This window comes from Sesamum indicum, linkage group LG6 (assembly GCF_026168435.1).
Source record: "Sesamum indicum cultivar Baizhima isolate 11 linkage group LG6, ASM2616843v1, whole genome shotgun sequence".
Lineage (NCBI taxonomy): Eukaryota > Viridiplantae > Streptophyta > Magnoliopsida > Lamiales > Pedaliaceae > Sesamum > Sesamum indicum.
In genome coordinates, this window is record NC_142662.1 from 3938665 (window position 1) to 3960819 (window position 22155).

The window sequence follows — 22155 nt, forward strand, 5'->3', positions numbered from 1 at the left end:
ATCGATAAGGTTAGCCTCCAACAAGTCATGATATATTCCGGAGACATCAAATCAAGAAACGGATATTGTCTTGATTGCATTTCCTTCAAGGTTAGTTTCCTTTGTGGTTTCTCGTAAGGAGTGTTATTCTTTAGGACAACGTTCTCTTTAGCAATGCTTTTGAGCTTGAATGGCACAACATTTACGATCATTGATTCCTTACTTTGAGCTTTTAAAAAGGGCTTGTTCCCTTTCTTTACCTCTTCCTTAGTTCTGTCGGGTTCTTGAACCAGTGGTCCCTCAACTCCACTTGCTGTCATGCTTAACTCCATATCATGTGTGGATGTAACAATGGCCCCAATTGCATCCCTTGAAGGCAAATTTCAATGGCGGAAATCTCAAATAATCGATCTTTGCAATTAAGGCTCAAACCTCCACCTATTGATGTAGTTGACAACTAGTTCTTCTTTCCATTGGCAAGAATTCGTAAGTTCGATCATGCTAACAGTCCACCATGTGCTATAGAAGAGATTCAGGAATTCTTGCTCTAGCTGTCCCAATCCATCGATTAATCTAGCCTCCAAGTCAGTATACCAGTCAAACGAATTGCCTTTCAGCGATCAAACAAATTGGTTGACTTGATGATCGCCATATGTTCCCATGTCATTGCACGTATCAACGAAGTGAGTCACGTGCTGCTTAAGATTACCCTTGCTACCAAATTGTTGGAACTTTGGTGGTTGATAACCCATCGACATTTCCAAGTTGTCAATCCTTTCAGTGTAAGGCTTGGAGTGGGTAAGGGATGATTTTGAGCTCCCCTCGATCTTGCTTCTGATGGTTCCTTCGATGAATTCTTTTAGTTGATCTACGAGAATCAGTCCATCGGATGAAATTTGAAATTCTTTTGCAGACTTTATCTTTCTTAGTATAATGTTTCTTCACGGATTGCTTATGCTTCATCATGATCCTCAACTTGTTTCCCCATGATATGACTTGTGTCAACATTATCTGCCTTGTTGATCAATCTAGAAATTTGACCATCTTGCTCTTCTAGATGCTTCGTAAGTCCCTCAATAGCTCTTGTCAGGCTTGCAAGTTGCTCCTCTATAGTTGTAGCACTTATCACCACAACCAGAGCCACATTTATTGTGAATGAGTAGCTAGACACAGTTCGAGGAGAGGACGGAGGAGATTTATTTCCATAATCTTCGCTTGCATGGCTAGGTAAGCCTGAAACGTTCTGGACATACTCAGTAAGAGGAGTCAGTCCTAGGAAGCTTTTTGAGTTTCTTTGACATGTTCCTCATAGTAACACCAATACTCTTGGTACTATAGCTTGAAGACTTCAATATGGCGAGTTTGGAGTTCACTGTCTTCGAAGATTTTCCTTCAGTATCCATTTAAGTGTTTTTGCTCTCTGTTGAAGGGAAGAGATGAAGGGTAAAGAGGTCCCACCAGGTATGCCAAAATTTGTGAGCGCTAATTTTATTGTATCTGAAAAATCAAAATAATTTATCGCAAAAAAAAAATTGTATTAAAATATCAAAATGAGTACAATCTCTATTCAATTTCTTGATTCTTCTCTTCAAAAGTGGTATTTTATAAAACTTGACAAATTAAAAGGGTAATCTCCATGTAGATATCCGTGGACTTAAACTTGAATTTGTATAACGTTAATTCGAGGGCTTATGCCTGTAATCTTGAATGAAATGCTATAGTTTTGACTTGAAAGTGGATTTGCCACTTGGATCTTCTTGTCTACAAAGATAAATATCGTAAATATTTGTCTTGATTTGAATGGAGCGTACATGCACTACTCCACGTAAAGCGGTCTAATTAGATTGAACCTTTGACTGCAAAGTATGATTTGATTGGCCGAAACACTTTATTTTGACACTTGTTGATCATTGATTTGATGACAGAATATATATTAAGTTATCAATTAAATTAACTATTTACACTCAAAATTAATTTAGGATTCCAAAATATAACTAGTAAAATATTATAATCGATAATCAAGAAATTATTTTTCACTTGTCATTGTTTAATTGGGCGCAAAATTAATTTAACTACTGGTTTAATTGTGAAGGTAAGAAGGAGAGCAATCTTCAACCCTAGAAACCGATGCCATAGCAAAGAAATGGACATGTTTATTGGCATCTTTATGAATGAACTTAAAAGAAACAAAATCATAGCTAGAACAAATAAGAAGAATATCTTGGTGAATAGGTGCAGCTGACTAGCAATTCATTGCAGTCAATCAGAGGTAGGAGAACTCTATAGTACAACCAAAATACCACGCACAACTCCATTCGGAGTTAGAAAAAAACGAGAGAAATAGAGAAGAAAGATTTAGAAACAGCGAGGAAAGGGATACGTTGAGCCATAGAAAGACAAGAAGAAGGAAGAATGTAAAATGACAAGCACTTCAGCCCATTTCCGAGATGGCCGAAACATGCCCAATGTTTAGTGTTTTTAGGTTATTTGGCCCGTTCCCACAGGTAAGCCGAATACTTAGTAATAGGGTGAATAGCAATATACCCCTATGATATTGAATATAAGCATATTATCCCTTTATGAAAAAAAATATAGCAATTTATCCCCTTATACTTCTTAAAATGAAGTAATTTACTTCCTCATAAAGAGGTAAATTGCTTCATTTTAAAAATTATTGGGGTAAGTTGTTGTATTATAAAAAATACAGGGAGGTAAATCGCTATTTGTTTTTTTATAAGGTGGTAATTTGCTCATTTGCAATATCATAAGGGGGTTGAATCCATTTTTTCCCTTATTATATATAAATAATTCAATCCACCTACAAACTAAACAATATTCTGTATATATATAATTAGAAATATATCTAAAAGAGTCATAAATTAACAATGAACAGTTAACTTTGTATTCACAATACCAAACGTACAAGTAACATATTTTACACTATTTTAAATTATCTACAAAAAAAAATTAAAAAATACACAGAGTTTCTAATACATACTAAATATCTTTGTTTTTCTTTTTCTATCCTCATAAAACATAACAAAACACTCTAAAATTAAAATCAAACATAATGAAGATTTTTTAGTCGATTTCAAATCCTTTCTAATTGGGATAAATTTCAATCGACCCAAGGATGGACTTAAGATTCATTCATATAATATGTGGATCAAACAATCCAAAAGAATTTGGATTGTAGATTGAAATCCACAATACCCAAATCCCCCTCCCAAACGGGCCCTAGAGAATTTTCCAAAATATGTCATATAAAGGGTAAATTGCATTTAACCCCAGAGATACAATAGCATGTTTTTTTTTTTTTTTATTGTTGAAAAAAGAGGAATAGATATCTCCAAGTTGAAATAAAATAAGGTATCCTATTTATATAATAATAATCAAATTTTCATTTGGAATACAACAAATTGCAAAGGTTTCGCATAATGGAACAAATTTACTCAGAAATTGAAGGTGCGTATATAGCTGTGGTATTATGCTCTCCTCCCCCAAAATCTCTCTATGTCAGCAGCATTTGAGTAGCCATATGAAAACTGTGCCCGTTTGCTTGTATTTTCATTTTCATTTTCATTTTCAGTTTCCAACAATTGGAAATGTATAGAAATATTTTATTGGTTTTTGTGCAAAAATTAAGAATATGTTTGGATTAGTTGTTTATAAATATAGATACATAGGTGTGATAATGTTGAATATAGATATATATATTTTTGATGTGACAGAAAAGCAAGATACATGCTGACAAGACAAGACAACTATGACAAGCCCATGTGACCTATATAAATTTAAAATTGAGAATTAAAAATGGCTTGAACAAACAAATTTCAACCTACCCAAACAGAAAAAAGTGAAAAAAATCCCATTGAAAATACAACCAAACAAGCTATAAAAATAATAATTGGGTAATGTTCTCATTTTCTGCTTCGGAATTTGTATACGCAAAGAATCTTCACTTTCCTCAAGAAACATTAATTCATCAAAAGTCCACCAATTTGGCTTCTTAAAAAGCAGCCCACCCCCACCCCCCACACACACCAAAAAAAGGCTCTAACTTTTCTTTCACTTTTCAACTACTCCAACAATTTTTGGAATAATTTATCTATATATATATATATATATATAAAGTATGAAAAATATCAATAATAATGTTATATGTCCTTAGGGTCAAAATTGAACTGATGGATGCCAAACAATCATGCACCCAATCATAGACATGTGTGTTTTTAGGGAAATGTGTATTTGAGTCTGTTTTATCATTACCAAACCTATTTATTGATGTGGTCATTTTTGTAAAAAAATGAGAATATATTAAAATAATTTTATTTGAATGTTGTTCTAGTGAAAAAAAATATTTAAATATAATTTACTCCCGTGATACATAAAATGAGTAAAAAAAAATGTGAAAAAAAACTTAACAAATTACCCTTGAATTTTTTGAAAAAGAAAGCAAATTTATCTCCCCGTCAATGATTTAGATAGGAGGATAATTTGCTTCAATTTTTAAAATACAAGTGGTAATTTACTATTTTTTCACAGAGATTTTTTTGTTTATTTCTTATATCACAATGGGTAAATTGTATCTTTCCAGAAAAAAAAAATGCATGAACTTAATTATATAATTGTTTCTATGTTAGATTATCGTGCAATGAATCACATATGTTACTGAAAAAAAATATGTTAGATAATTATAACCTTCTAACAAGATTCATTAACTTTAAAGACTGAAGAAAGAAAGGCACGTCAATTCAAAATATCATAATGCCTAAACCCCAATAAATTAGTACCTGATAATATGTTATCTATTTAGGTACTATTATTTAATTATATTATGAACAATATTAAATTACATAAAAATATTCTCTTATTTTCATGTGACATATATATATATATATATCAATTTTTTCTTAAAATTTAATACAATTTACCCCTTGTGATATTACAAATGAACAAATTATCCTCCTGTAAAAAAATAATAGTAATTTATCCCTTATATATTTGAAAATTGAGCAAATTTATCCCTATGTCAAGGAGGTAAATTTTTGCATTTTAAAAAATATATAAGGTAAATTGCTAAAAAAAAAATTTATAAGAGGGTTATTTGTATATTTACAATATTACAGAGGACTAAATTGCTTTTTTTCCTATAATCTTATGGTTGATAAATTTACTAATTATATATTATTTCAAAAAACGCCATAAAAATTTTCGCAATTAAGGTAATTTAAGTTAACACATTATAAATTTTAATGATATTTGTATTATAATAATTCATAGAAAAGTTATAAATAAATTTTTATCATATTTAAATAAATAAAAACTTACGTGTTATCGAGATTTTAAACTCATAATTTTGTAATTATTATAAGCCCCATTTCACGACTGAATTTATGTCTGATTGGCAAAAGTAGTTGATTAAAAGGTGGCACAAAATTCAAGTTGAATTTTGGGAATGGGGTTTGGGGTGAGATGTTGTGAGTTGGGGAGAGTGAGGTCAAAAAGTTGTTGCAAGAATTCCCAGTTTTCCAGGTAAGTCAAATTGGAATCAATCAAGCTTGAGTCAATTACCAAACTTCGAGATATATTTTACATAAACAAGCAATTATTTTGTTTCTATGAATATGAATTTAAAGTTGCAGTGAAGAAGAAAAAATGAACTTTTTCTTATTAATAAAGCTTGCAATCTTATCCATATCTTATTGTGCGAAGTATCATTCGTTTTAATTTTATATGAATTTAATCGCACGTTTACCTACATCATTAGCCCCCAGACAAGAGACTTGACAAGGGCATATGACCTTGTTCCCACGGACGGCAGGGGCACATGGCCTTGTTTCCACAGACGGCACCAAATTATGCGACTTGCGATTCGATCAGTACCCCGTATATTATCCGTCCTAGCTTCTTATGAATCTCAATGGGTTTGCCCTAAAAAAACGCCTCGATAGACGAGGAGGTTTTAGAGCTTATAAGCTACTTAAGTTTTTCGTCTACAATCAATGTGGGACATTTGTCTACATTACTTATATTATAAATCATGTATGAGGCTTGCAAAAATTATAACAAATTAATATTATCATTAAATAAAATTAATGTGAAAATTTAAATTTTATCCACTGTTAATCAACACTTACCATGATTTTACCTATAGGAAATATATTCCCCATAGGTTTTAGCTGTATTGATTTCGCGTGTAGACCGCCACAATTTTTTACTTTTAACTATCATAATTAGCTATAATGAAAAATTGGATTGTAAGTTTGTGTTTTCATTTTTAATTTTCAATTTTTAATTAGTAAATAAAGTGAAAGATATATTTATTTATACGAGTTCTCATTGGATATACTGATGTGAAATCATAGTTTAAAGCACAATTTCATTAATTAATCCATATGTATCCTCATTTCAAACAAAAACATGTTTCTTCTAGTGTCACCAATCGTTTATAGTCTAATGGCTAAGGTTGAATATTATCACACGTACGACATCGGTAGAATTTTTGTCGAGGTGTTTAATGAGATTGAACATATGCTCTAACATGTGTGTTAATTTCCACATAAATTGACTTTGATTTTTTTCAATAATAAGTCAGTTATAGAAATTCTAACCGACAAGGGACACAGACACTATTCTCGCTAATTGTAGAATATATTTCACATTTATTTTCCCATAAAAAATTAATACAAAAATATAGGAACTTAGCTAACAATGGACAGCGTCTTTTCATCATGATATTAAAAAAAATTATTTTAAAAATATAAAAAAAATTACAGAATTGGGGTGAATTTGAATTTGTTATAGATATAGGCAGCACTGCATTCACAAAACAGTGTTGCCAATTACTTTTAAAAAAAATTTAAATTTCATGTCACCGCGATTTTAGATCGTGACGACACTTTTTGTAATTAAAAAAAAAAAGCTAAGAACCTTGATTTGAGCTCGCGGTTCTTAGCAGAAATATTAAGAAAAAAAAAAAAAGAGTCAAAAATGATTTCTTAGCTTTTTGACTCACTTTTTACTCAATTTTGTTTTTTATTTTCTGCCAAATCGCGGTTATTAGCTTGTTTTTTTTTTATTATTATAAAAAGTGTCACCGCGATGGCAGTGACATGAAATTTATATATTTTTTTAAAAAATTTGACAGCACCGTGTTTTGTGAACGCAATATTGTCTGTATCTATAACAAATTCAAATTCACCATAATTCTACAAAAAAAAAAAATTATATTTTTAAAATAATTTCTCCCATTTGTTTTCTCATAAAAAAATTAATACAAAAATATTTGAACTTAGCTAACGGTGGACAACGGCTCTTCATCCTCATATTTAAAAAATAAACTAATGACAGGGCATGCATTGTTCGAATTATCACTAATTAACATTATTATTATGTAACATAAATTTTATTACATTCTGATATTATTTTTATTCAAACTTCATAATTTACATTTACTATTTTCTTTTTTCATATGACAATGGAAAACTTGAAATGTTATAAAGCCACTTCTTGAAACTCTTCCCATTATTATATATTAGCCGTCAGTCACACTCAGATGTAAGTGTTATATATAAACATTAGCTATGAAATTTGCTGGATTCAATAGTAGATTTGTTGCTTTGCAATTTAATGATGATAAAAAAGAATAGATTCGTAAAATTACTTTATGCTTTGTGCATAATTATAAATTGAGTGAATAATAATTTACCTCCCTATGATATTGAAAATGAGCACATTACTCCTCTATAAAAAAAATATGGCAATTTATCCCCTTGTACTTTTTAAAATAACATAATTTCCCTCTTTATACAGGGAGGTAAATTGAACCAATTTAAAAATTATAGGGGGATAAATTGTTGTATTTTAAAAAAATACAGGAAGGTAAATGGCTATTTATTTTTTCGTAAGGGGATAATTTGCTCATTTGCAATAATACAATGAGGTTGCTTGCATTATTTTTCCATTATTAATTCTCTCTCAAAATTTTGAAATATGTTTTTCAATTAGTTCAGCCCAAATATTTGTCATAGTTTTGGTCATGACTAATATTTTAACTACACTTACAGAAACAATAGTGAATAGACGATATAAAATTATGATTAATTTATATTTATTACGATTTTACTATCGTAATTAACCAAAGTAAAAAATCATTTTTTTTCTGTTGGATTATTGTTTTTTTCTTTTCCTTAGGGCAAAGTGTTTGTCCAATTGGCAGCCACACAATATGATGAGCAAATCATTATATCTTGGCATGGTCTTTCTCACTTTGAAACAAAAATATGACATATTTCTAAAATACCTAACCTAAATTTGAAATTTTGGCAAGCTAGTAACTGAGGTGTTGGCAGAACAATCTCTTCAAATGATAATGACCCTCTCCAAATTCTTTTCCTCCATGTCTGTATGTAAGAGAAAAATGCAAGCAATCCCCTTGTGATATCGTAAATGAGCAAATTACTCTTTTATGAAAAAATAAATAGTGATTTATCTCCCTATATTTTATAAAATACAATATTTATCTCCCTATATTTTTTAAAATGAAGCAATTAACCTCCCTATATAAGGAGGTAAATTGCTTCAGTTTAAAAAATATAGAGGGGTAAATTACTATATTTTTCTCATAAGCGGGTATTGTGCACATTTTCAATATCACAGGGGTAAATTGCTATTCACCCCTATATCTTATTATAATTTAAATTTCTTTTTTGAATTATGTCAATAGATTTTCAATAGATTTCTCATAAGGGGGCAATGTACTGTTTTTATTCTCATACATTTTGTATGCCTCCAATTTAGGTATTATCTTCTTTTATGAATATTTTTTTATAAATTAAAATATTTATATTAACTTATTATCTTGTATACATATTTTTTGGTACTTTGTACTCTATAAAAATGAAATAATATAATTTATATAAATATTTTATTTTAAATAATTTAAAATATTATGCATATTTATAGATGTGCCGTACTTACTAGTGATTAATTACGGGAGCGTCCCCAACTATTTAAATAAGCCACTACTATAAAAATGATACTCTCTACACTATAATTAACTATGGTTGAAAATTATAGTAAATCAATACTATCTATCATAGCCAGACAAAATCAATGTGAAAATTTAAATTTTTGTATAAATGATTAACGATTTTACCTATGACCAAAATATTTTCAATAATTTTTAGTTATAGCAAATATTTTTGCTTCTGTAAAAATACGATTAATAGCCGTTGTGCAGTTATGATTAACTAGTATTCGTCATATTTTTTAGTCTTAATCATGATAACTAATCATATTAAAAATTCATATTTGTTTTAGTAAACGTTTTTCACACGCCACAAGTTATTGTAAAACTTCTTCGAATCGCCCTTTTTTTTTCAAGCCACATAAAAATTTCCAAAACCCGTCTCTTTCACATGTCCAAGCACGATTTCTCATGATCAAAACCTTTCTGGTCCACAAAAGACATTGCCAGAATAATCAAAAGCCGATTATGGATCACGAGATGACAATAGTTCAGCATATATAATAATTGCTCATTTTGTAGAATAAAAACTTAATAAGAATTCCCCATGAAACATGGGGCCATAAAATTACTGGACAGGTCCGTACCATTTTGTTTTCGCATGGAAAAATGACTCCCCAATGAAAAGGCTCCAGATACTTGGTATATGCAGCACAGTCAATCAATTTTAATTTTAAAAAACTAATTGTTATTAAAAAATATATTAATTAGATAAATAGAAGATATAAAAAAATATATAAAAAAATATATAAAAAATCAACAGAAATCATTGAAAAAAATGAGATAACAAAAAGGGATGTGGAAGTTGAGAAGAAAGAGATTAATAATGTCTTAGCTTAGTGATTAAGACTAAAGTTGATGTCTTATGAAACCCTCAATTATCTTCATCTTCTTGGTAAAATCAACCTCATGAGAGCTATACACTGGAAAGGGGACAGATATGTTGCCTCTCTTTTTAAAATTTCACTTCCCCCTCAGAAGATATCATCCAGAATCTCTATTGTTAAGTATATTAAGACAGATAGGGGATGGTTCAAATTGAACACGGATGGGCCCTCAAAAGGAAATCCAGGCGCTGCAGGAGCAGGCGACATCATCAGAAATCATCTAGGTCAAACCGTCTTCGCATTCCAAGAACATCTTGGCCTGATGTCCAACACAGCAGCAAAACTAAATGCTATATATAGAGGTGTTAAATTGTGCATTGATAACAATATTAGGAAAATTTGGGTGGAAACAGACGCCAACATCGCCATCAAGGTTATTTCCTCTCCCCCCCAAGGGCCATGGCACATTCAAAACTTGCTGCAACAAATTAAAGAGCTTCTATCCCAAACTGAGTTCAAGATATCACACATCTTTAGAGAGGATAACCAAGTGGCCAATTATTTTGCTAACCAAGCCTGCTTCAGCCAACATCTCACCATTTTATCCCCTGATAATATCACTGGTATTCCTAAAGGTTTGATTAGACTTGACGCCTGCTCTTTGCCTGCTATTAGAATCAGAAGTACTAGTACCTTAAATTTCAGCTAAAATATTTTTTCATAACCTACTTCATTACTGACTAGTTTTTCGCTGATACTTGTTGTCCTATGTGAGCTTTTCTGTGTTGTTTTTGTGATTGTTCCTATATGAATTCCTTGGAGGTTACTCATCCATATGGTTGACGTTGGGACCAATATTTCTCTGGTTACCTTTTGGTTTTGTCACTTCTGATGATCTCCTTTATCTAGTTGTTTGCTGTTTTATCTTTTGCGGGTCTTATGAACCCCTCCTACAGGTTCAAAGGCTGCTAGCCATACACACATGATCTCCACGGTAATACTTATGTTCATTATTTATCCTTTTGGAACATTACACATACTTTGGCTTGGCTTTTTTGTACAGATTTATTTGCAGGTGCTGTGCGATCTACAACGTGCTGGGATAACAAAAACCTTTTTGACTTGCCATAATTTTTCTACAACACTTGTTTGGGTCTTTTATTGTAAGGGAGTAGTACTCATTGTTTATTGTTGCTCTATTTGTAAGGGAGTAGTACTCCTTGTTTATGATTTTACTAGAAATTCTGGGGAGGTAGCTCTCCCTGCTGTAACTATATTGTGCATTTTAATATAGAAGGACTGGGGACTCCGAAAAGCTCCCCCACCTCTAGGTGGTTTTTGTTAAAAAAAAAAAAAAAAAATTGCTGCCCTGATAAATTATAAGACTAAAATGCAAAAACAATCATATTTATGAACAATAAATGCATTTAAGCTGCAATTAGGAGCCCCAACCTGGCCCCGTCCCGATTGGTGTGGGTTTTGAAGTTTTAAACGGGTTTGACGACGGGTCCTAGTCTTAGTGATTTGGATGCGGACACACCGAAGACCTGGCCCGATTTTGTTTTCTATTTTTTTGGTATCTTTTTATATGTACTTATATAAAATATATTTGTACATATATAAAAAGTCAGTGCAATTTATTTATACTAATTATATATACTACATAAACCTAATATTTTCATAAATTAAATAAATAATATAAATAACTTTTAAATGTTTTAATGTTTATATAGGTAATATATATTCTAAAATTTTAATATTTTAATGCCTAAAACATGTATATATAAATTTGAAAAAAATATTAACATTATATTATTATTTTATGATTATAAAATTACTATAATATTAATTTTAAAAATATTATTTTTTAATATTTTAAAAATATTAATCAAGTTTATCGAGTCCACCCCAATGGATCCCGATTGTGGAAGAAATTCGAGTCCAAAATTTTCTAGTGGGACGGGTCCTAAATTTTGACAATCCCACCCCAGATCCAACCGGTACTACTACAAAAGAAATATAGAAATAAATAGACAAAAAAATTTTCTTCCCTTCTCTCTCTGTACCTCTCTCTCTTGGGTTGGGGGCACTCCAGCTTAGTGGAAAAGTGATTTGTTGTTGATTATATAATTAAGGTTGTAGGGTCATGGTGTCTGTTGCTTCGCCTTTATGACCTTCGTTTTTCCTTATTGCACATCCTACCTCTTTCCCTCCTCACCCTCTATTTATCTCCTCACACTGACAAAAACAAATACACACATCCACTTATCCTACCTTCCATTCTTTCTTCTTACCTCAAACACAAACCGCACTCTCAAAACCCTAATTTCAGCCATGGAAGAACCGAAACGAAGCTGCCCTGCTCATATATTGAGGGGAATGTTGTCTGGCTCGAGGCCCTTAACAAGATCTAGCTTGAATATGTTTGTTTGTGTGTATATATATATACACATCTTGATATATATTAACATATTGATTAAATCAATAGATCAAATTCTTGATCATTGAAATATATGAGTGTATATATAGATCAGGTGTTAGCGGCGTCGGACCAGGCTTCATTCCCCCCAATTTCTCCAGATCCTCTTATGAATTCGGACAGGGTTGGTTGGTTAGTTGTTGTGATTTTAATTAATGTTTTTGGGTAACTTATGTATGGATCAATTTGTTTATTTGAGGTTGTTGGGCAGGCAAGAGCAGATTGGTGTAATGATTACAGATTTTGACCTGTGCTTTTTCCACCAAAGTTAAAGGGAAGTAAAGTACCTCATAGTTAAGGGATTTATATATATTTGTATGCATTCTCAGATACTATTCCACATGGGGTTTCGTTGTTCTTCTTCTTTCTTTTGTCAGTTCAGTTTTACTCACTCATTCTTCTGATTTTTCTCATGATGGGCTTCAAGAATCCACTTATGATCTGCATGTTTTCTTCCCTTTAAACCTTGCTGACTTTGTAATTATGGCATCATTAATATCCAGGGTCTTTCTGTTTTTTATGGCATTTTTCTATTAGGGTTTCTTGTGACTTGAAGAGTTATGGTTTTCAACAATGACCCCAGATCTGTAGAGTTCACATTTGAATATATATACATGCAAGTTCTTGAATATTGTGTTCACATATGGTTGTATGTGCTTTTGGAAATGTTGTTTTATGGGTGATTTCTTTTGCCCTTTATATCTGAGGTATGTTTGTCTGTCATTTGCTCTAGAAAATGAGGGTCTTGACATGAACATTGTAGTTGATCTGTAAATAGCCCCTCAAGACTAAATTTGCAGATTTTTGTAGTTAAGTTGTGTCAAGTTTATGCTTCAATCCTAACTTGGATCCATGGCTCAAACGATCTCGGCCGCGTGTATTTAGATTGGTCCTTGCTGATCTGAGAATATTGTACTATTTTTTTACTATACACATATTGCCGATAATATCGGATATTATAATGTCCATACGATGATAGTATTTCAATGGGATAAATTACACTTCCCTCCTATGAGGTTTAGTATAATTACACCTGAATCTCATGTAATTTGAAAAATTACATCTAGCAATACTGAAATTTGTTTATGTCTAACAAATAAGTCCCTCTATTAGTCAAAATTTATCGAATTTGTTGATATTAACCAAAAAATTTAAAAGAATCTATATGTACCCCCCAATTGACTTACTACTGATCTATTGCAGGCCGCATAAGTCTTTTTATGATCAAATTACCTTCATACATCTTTATGTGTTAATGCATGTGAGTAAGTATATCTTCACCATTATAAAGGTAGTTTAAATGAAATAAAATTGTTTGACATGTAATAAGTCAGTTATAAATTATTTAAAAATAAATATCAATTTTTATTTAGCTTTTTTGGTTAACATCAGTAAATTCAATCAATTTTGACTAACAGAAGCAAACTTTAGGAATGCTAAATGTAATTTCTAAAACTATAGGAGTCTAAGTGTAATTATACTAGACCTCAGAGTAAGGGAGTGTAATTGTCCCTATTTCAGTTCATTATATTTATATTTCTTTGTTCTCCTTATTTATAGGGTTTCTTCCATGAGATAAGAATATGAATCTGAAATGTCACTAGTTCCTCTTACAATGTAGGTAAGAATTCATAGTTAAGTCCCCAAATGTGATGGTTTCAATTGATGTGATAAGCCCTGCTACTACGGCCTGAAATTACTGTCCATGAACAGCAAGAAAATTTGTCTTACTGTTGTGACATTCTGACAGCTACATATGTTTTTCCTTTAAGTTTTAAAGTCTTGACGATTATTAACTCAAATTAACAGTAAACAGAAAGAGGAAAGTGTCTTTGATTTGAATGATAAACTTTTGATGGGATGTTTAAAAAAATTGGTTTAATGAATTCCACAGGTTACATAAATAATTGTGTAAGGAACCAAAACAAATTAAAAATAATATATATATATATATATATATTGAGATATAATATTGTCAGTGATTTGTTTTCTACCTTGAATCTTTTGGTTCAGATGGTCCACTTAATTAGTTTATGTTGGGCACATGGGGATTCCAAGTTCCACTCAAGCTGCAGGTTTCTTGTGAACAGTGAGTTGGTCTAAAGCTCTTATCAGCTGCATTCTCCATATTAGGTATATCTGTGTTTTATTTTCTTTCTCATGGTTCTTGGTTTGGGTTAAAGCATTAATTTGTGATGATTCACTTGTTAATCTTATACTTTATATTAGGAAAAAATGCAAGCAATCCCTTTATGATATCGTAAATGAGTAAAATATCTCCTTATAAAAAAATAAATAGCGATTTACCTCTTTATATTTTTTAAATACAACAATTTACCCTCCCCTATAATTTTTAAAATGAAGCAATTGCTATAATTTTTTCATAGGGGGTAATATGCTTATTTTCAATATAAATTGCTATTCACCCCTTTATATTAAGTGAGGAAAATGTAAATTAGAAGGTGGCATTTTTTATCCTATACGAATTATTTTTCATAATTTAATTCTGTAATGTTTAATCGAATCATGTGCAAGTTACATGCAATTTTTTTCCTTTAAATTGACCGAAAAATTAAAAGTAAAATTACCAAAATTTAAAATTACATGACTAAAATACGAAAATTCATTTATTCAAGAAAAAAAATAGGACAATCTTAAATTACATGATTGAAATTATAATTTTTTTCATATTAAGTTTAAAACCTCTATATATAGCAATTAATTTGGTATACTTTTACACTCTTAACGATTTACTAACACCAATTCGGTGTGAATAAATGTAGAATTCCTAAATATTTCACTTCTTACTGTATCTCTGCATTTTCTAACTTCCATAATATTATAAATGTTTACGCTACTTTGCGATATGCATTAAATGTGCCCCATTTGCATGGGTGGAGGTCTCTGAAGCAGTTAAAACACTTTCTCATAATGGTTGTTTGTTGAAGCAACTCAACAAAAAAAAGTATTTAATTGAGATGGAAATTTGGGACGGTAAAAAATGATCGGAAAATTCATCTCAAATTCGACAGTTTTGTAAGGAATTTTATTATTTATTGACGGATTCTTTCGATCGACTGATGAGTTGCACAATCCATTGAACAAAAAATAAGTGGTCGCAAATTTCATTTAAAAATAGAATGTGAAAGTATATCTGTCACTAATTGTTTGAAAGTTAGTCAGAAATTGTTTTTTTGAAATCTTCGGATGGAATTTTCTGACAACATGTCGGCCCAAGAAAATTTTCATATAGAATTTTTCTCAACTTGACAGTTTTTTGCAACGGTAATTAGGCATAAAAAAAATAAGTCGATGGCTTGGCATCGAAAATCCATCCCAAAATATAATTTGGGGCGGATTTTCTGACGCCGAATGATGATCACAAACTATTGAATGTGATTGAAGTGTCATAAAGGCAGTTCCAAAATTATTCAGATGGGCGGGAGAAGAAAAAAAAAGGTGGATTTTAAATTTTAAAAAGATTTGGAATGCTTTTTTGACCAATTGAGGAACAGAATCAAGTCACTAGCGTCATAATCCTCTTATATTCAATTCTTTATTTTTAGAACGTCCAGGACCATTACAATAACTGCTCCCAATTATTGTCTTACAAGTTGTGTTCCTACTATGGTGCCAAAAAACGGAATGCTAAAATATTGTATCACTGTGTGGAACACTTTTGAAACCATTGGAACGGCCGGCCAATGGCAGATGGATACCGTTCACCGTTCCAAAATGCGGTCCAAAGGCCATTGAAATATTGGAAAGTGAAAAAAATATTCCAAAATGAGGTACAACTTGGACGATTTCAGTACTTAGAAATACTTGTATTACAATACCTGATCCTAAATATGGTATTTGTGTGAAATAGCTTGTGTTCCAAATACAATTCCAACATAAGTTACAATTTGGCACGATTTTAATAGATAGAGAATCTTTCTGTGGCACATCAACAGGGACTAGGTATATCCCACTCGGCAAATGGTGAAACTGATGATAAAGATGAGAAGATAGCTTTGAGGATTATAGACTGAAGAAGACCATGATTGAGTGTCTAGTTATTGTTCCTATTTGTAATGAAAAATTTAAGTTTCTAGATTCTATTAACTATACATTTTTTTAAAAAAAAATTATTATTGAAACGATTATGAACGTAAACAATATGATTATAGAAACCGTTTCAAATTGTATAGTATTTTGGTGAAATTTGCAATAGAAAAGGCTTTTCAACATTACCGTTCAATAGCAGTTCCACAAATAAATTAGATATTGCAATCCAAATAATTTTGGAATGGTTATGAATGTAAAAAATATGATTATGTAAATCGTTTCAAACTATACGGTATTTTGGTGAAATTTGCAATAGGAAAGCACTACTAAAAGTGCGGAATTTGTACTAAATTTAGGAATGATTTTTTCAATTTTTGCAACGGCCTGTAATAAGTTGAACTAATATAAACCAGTATTTAGAATGATTGCACTTCCATCCTTATAAATGGCGTTCTTAATAATTAGGAATGGTTGAGTATGGACCATTCCAATAGTGGAACGGTAATTGTACCGCACTACAAAAAAAAAGTGGGATTGGGGCAAATTCACTACAAAAAAATTATAGATTTATAACGGCTTTTGGAACAGTCATAATACGCAAGTGTTATAAAGGTAGTACCAATATGGACGATTTTTTTTTCTTGTGTATTACAAAGGTTGTTTCAAATGCAAAAATTATAACGGTTATATTTCACGGATAATGAGGGTGGTGGTTTGCAGATTGGGGCGGTGCCTGGTTTTGTGGCCGTCGAGTTCTTGGTGTGATGGAAAAAGTTTACCATAGATGTCACACTTGTGAGAATTTGAGGGGTCATGGTAGTGGGACTCGTGGTGGTCGCATAACTGGATTCGTCCACGGTCGTGCTTTTGCCGGCTACGAAACTGGAGGCTATGATGGTTGCGGGATCAATAGAGTACGAGGGTTCTTGATCTTTCTTGGTATTAATGGCAACAACAAGTTGATTCCCCTACATATTTCCTGCGACAGAAGTGAAATCAACATCAGGGTTTTGGGACTATAAGTGTTGAACACGTGAAGCGTGGGACCAAAAGTGAGAATGATCCTATCTAGTGGGACCAAAAGTGATATTTTGCAGTTGACCAACATGGACCATACAAGTCACGTGCCGTTTCCGTCAGTTTTTAACGGAGTGGGACTAAAGGTGTTAAAAAATTAGAATTTGGGACTACAAGTGTTGAACATGTAAAGCGTGGGACCAAAAATGAGAATGACCCTATCTAGTGGGACCAAAAGTGATATTTTGCCTTCAAAGTATGTAGTAAGGATGGTGAGTTCCAAGAAGAGAATCCATCCCCTATCAAAATGTGATAGAGGTATTTCCTGTGCACTTGGAGAGACGTCTACGCCCTATAAAGCTATGGCCGGATTCATTAGTCGAATAGGAAGAAGAGGTTCCTATGTCGAGCAATTTGGCATAACGCAATCTCAAGTATCAAGCATAGATGCCTAGTTCAGAATGAAAATCGATACCCAATTTCATGCCCTACACTAAGGTCGGGAGACGATAGGTAGAAGGACCGTACTCATATAGACTCGAGAGCCTAAAAGTTCACATGAATTTTCGCCTAGATGGCCACCCATGGTGACGGGCTTTCTTGATCAACGATTGATTAAGAATTGTTAATTAAATTAGATTTAATTAATAATAATATTGAAAATTAGGCCAGGTCTTGCTGAAAGGTAAACCTAAAAAGTCACACACAAATCACCGAGAAGGGACGAGGAACTAATTGAGAATTAATTTAATAAGTAATTAGATTATTTATATATTAGAGGGATCCATTGGATGGATAAGCCCAAGAATATATTAATTGAATTAATTTATATTGGACTTGGCCTTATTATTTAATAAGTTGAACTTATTATTTAATAAAGGGTTACTGGGCTCATATATTTAATTGGATTAAATTTATGATGGACTTAATTCAATGAGCTTTAATTAAATTGGATTTAATTTATTGGGTTTTGTAGTTTAATTAATTAAAATCGGCCCAAGCCCAATAATTAAGTTGTTGGAAATTGTTAGGAAAGAAAATTATTGACTAACAAATTCACTTTTGAAAAGTGTCATGTTAGTCATCCTTTATTTGGAATAAATAATTTTATTATCTTACGGTTGATTAAACGAACCTAGACAATTTTAATGCATTCATACAAGGTATATATGTATATAAGTTATTTGGAATAACTAATGAATGCATACACAATACACAATAATTTCCTACACCTTAACTCCACCTCTCGCCTGCCCCTCTTGAATGCATACTTGGTGTATATTTTTCTTCCTAATTTTCTTCTAGCAAAGAGAATTGAGGAATCCTGATTCTGGTGTGGTGTGGACGCAACTTTAGAGAGTTTCTACGTTGAAGCCTTTGGTGAATGAATCAAACGAAGGAGGTGCAAAATAAATCAAAGAGGTAATTTTGATTTACAATTTTTGTACCTCTCGTTTCCATTCAACCATTAGCCCCATTAATCTTTTTATTGTTGTTTATTGTATTAACTACATCAAACGCCCAGAACTCCAAGGCTAAACCCCTTGGAATTATGGTTTTATTGCAATTTTATTTTAATTTATGTAATTTATTGTCGTCGCTTCTGCTTGCGCGTTGCGAGGCCAATCCACTCACACCTCGCAATGCCTTTTATATTGTCAATTGTCTTAACCCGCACATTCTATACTTTTCTTCTCTCTTTAACATGTCCGGAACGGATCTTTCTTAATTTTTATTTTATTGAAAACTAAATTATTATTTGCAACATTTTAGGAATGGTTCTTTACAATAATAGGAACAGTTATAGCATACGGATCTATATACAACATCGTTTTTCTACTTTGGAACGATCATGGGAACAGTTTCGCTGATAAATGACGGTTCCTATTTGTTTTAATATAAATTCAATGGAGTAAAACGCCATCATCTTTTAGACAAAACGACATTATTTTTTTGTCATTATACCGATCTTTGGAATAATCATAATTAAATATGACCATTGAAAAATTATAATATGAATATGTGCCTTAGCCAATCTTTCCCTTTTCACATCCCCTCCCTCCCCCCTCCCCCCCCCCCCCCCCCTCTCTCTCTCTCTCTCTCTCTCTCTCCCCGTCGCTCCATGCGCCACTGCTGACTTGCTTCCCCTGCACCTACTATGCTACCCACCACCATTGCCTGCTTATCCGCGTTCCCTGCCCACCGCCACGTGATTTTAATTTTATGTATCTTTTTGTAATTTTCTGAATATTTGTGTAACTTTTAGGATATTTTTATCATTTTGTAATTTTTTTAATATTTATGTATTTTTTATGATTTTTTAATATTTATGTATTTTTTTATAATTTTTCTGTAATTTATTTTAATTTGTGTAATTTATAAATATTTTTGCAATATTATAAATATTATAATATTTGTATAATTTTTGTATTTCATATTTGTGTGATTTTTACAATTTCTGTGCAATTCATGAAATTTCTTAAAGTTTTATAATTAGTGAAAATATATGTAAATTGTCGATTAACTAGTATTGATATAGTAATTAGTTAATTGTATGTTTAATTGTTGAGCAATTACTGATGAAATTAATTTAGAATTCATTGTATAAGTTTTTTAAAATTTTCTTTAATTTCTGTAATTTTTCTAATTTATGAAAATGATAAGAAAATGAAGTGGTGATTTTAAAAGGTTAATTATTGGAGAAAATAATAAATTAAAGGGGTCACTTCTTATTTATATCCAGACAAGAAGACTGACATAGTGAGAGAGTGGTTCCCTCAGCCACTCATTGTGTCATCAAATGCTGAAGCTGATGCATCATAACATACATTTAATGCCCTCTAAATAGACACTGCCCAGATATGAATGCTCCATTTACTGTTATTTGAATTCTACCACTAATTTTGACCTAATTCTACTTTATTAATTCTATTAATTAAATATGATAATCACTTCTTATAATTACAATATTACAAAATTTTTAATTAAACTATACTTATTCGTCCCATATTTTACAATCTTGATATTAAGAAGTGAGGTACTGTTCATTTGATCCGAATTTGTTCTTGAAAAGTGCTTTATTAAAAAAAAAAATTCCTCGTTTAATCAGTATGGAACGATTGTTGGCATCATATATACCTATGCGGTGTGTAATGAGACGAGTTGCCGGTACCTTATAATTGTGACATAGTCGTCATTATTAAATAAAAGGTAAAAATCTTGTACATTTTGTTATTATGTTTTAAAACAGTGATTTAGGATGAACAAGAAAATATCATTATTTCTAAGAAAAAATCAATTTATTTAAATATAATTTTATTTCCAAAGTTCCATGTTGATAAGTGGATTTTACAATACTCTCTCTCTCTCTCTCTCTCTCTCTCTCTCTCTCTCTCATTTGCGAAGAGGAGTCAGCATCAGCATTTATACCATTTTGATTGAAGTGGACAAATGCTAGGGCTATTAATTTGTTCTGTTCATTTTTCCTGAATCTACTGAGGCCTGTCAGCTTAAGTTGTGCAGGTTCTTGCTTTTAACTTCCTCATTTTCAGCACTGCTTTATCTTCAACTTTTGTGAAATAAATTAATTAGTCTCTATATAAAAAAAATAGTAATTTATCTTTTTATATTTTTTAAATAAAATAATTATCTCTCTATATTTTTTAAAATAAAATTTAATTTAAAAAGTATATGGAGATAAATTGCTATTTTATTTTCATAGGAGGATAATTTGTTTCTTTGCAATATCACAAGAGGAAAAATTTGCTATTCACAAAAAAAAATATATGTGTGTATATATGAGATTTTATTTTAATTTTTATTCGGCATTTAGGAATTTTACTGTAGTTGATTAGGTCAAGAATAAGGTGGTATTTGAAATCGCTTAAAATAAATACTTATCAACTTATAATTGAAAATAAGATGAAAAGACGGGATCTTCTATTCTGTATTTTTTGCTTTTGAGTTGCTTAAAATAAATTGATTTAAGTCAAAATTGTTACCTGATTGACCAATTCAAAAATAATGCTAATAATAATAATAACAACAACAGAAACCAATATGTTGGATTAAAAATTATGATATGAAATTAAATTTAATAGTATGAACACAATATGCAACCATATTTGATATAAATGCAGCTGTTACTGGCGGGGAGAAGCGAGGTCGACAGGAAAGAGGCTATTGGCAGAGGAGAGTTTGTTGTGAGAGAGACAAAATATACTCTTATGAAAATTAGTTGTTGTTACACGTGGTCTCCCAAAGTATGTAAAAAGAAATTGTGATGTGAGATGGAGAGGAAAGAAAAATTATGATAAGATAAAAAGGAAGTCTGTGAAAAAAAAAAAAAAGAAAGAAACGTGGGGTGAGATCACAGAGAAAAATATATTGTAATTGTAAGTTGGGTATATGCTATATTTGGTTCCTGAAATTTTCGTTTAAAATTATTTTAGTCTTTCAAGTTCATTTATTGACTTTAGCATCATGAAATTTTAATTTTAATTTTAGTTTGGTCCCTCTGACCATTTTTCGACGAAAGTGTGGGTGGAGTTTGATTTTTTGGAGGGTAAAATAGTCAATTCAAGTTTAAATTTATCACTTTAGTCCTTTAAGTTTGTAAAATTATCAAATTACTCCTTTAAGTTTAATATATTATTATTATTATGTTCATAAGATTTTAAATTTTTCATTATTCATATAATATAATCACAATATATCAGCATAAAATAATATATAAAAGTTATTTTTTCATGCTTATAATAATTTGATAATAT

General features: G+C 31.1%; 1 pseudogene; it reads right to left on the minus strand.

Annotated features, from left to right (window-relative positions):
- Positions 1-301: 301 nt before the first annotated feature.
- LOC148787642 (uncharacterized) lies at positions 302-1382 on the minus strand (annotated as a pseudogene).
- Between the last annotated feature and the right edge of the window lie 20773 nt (positions 1383-22155).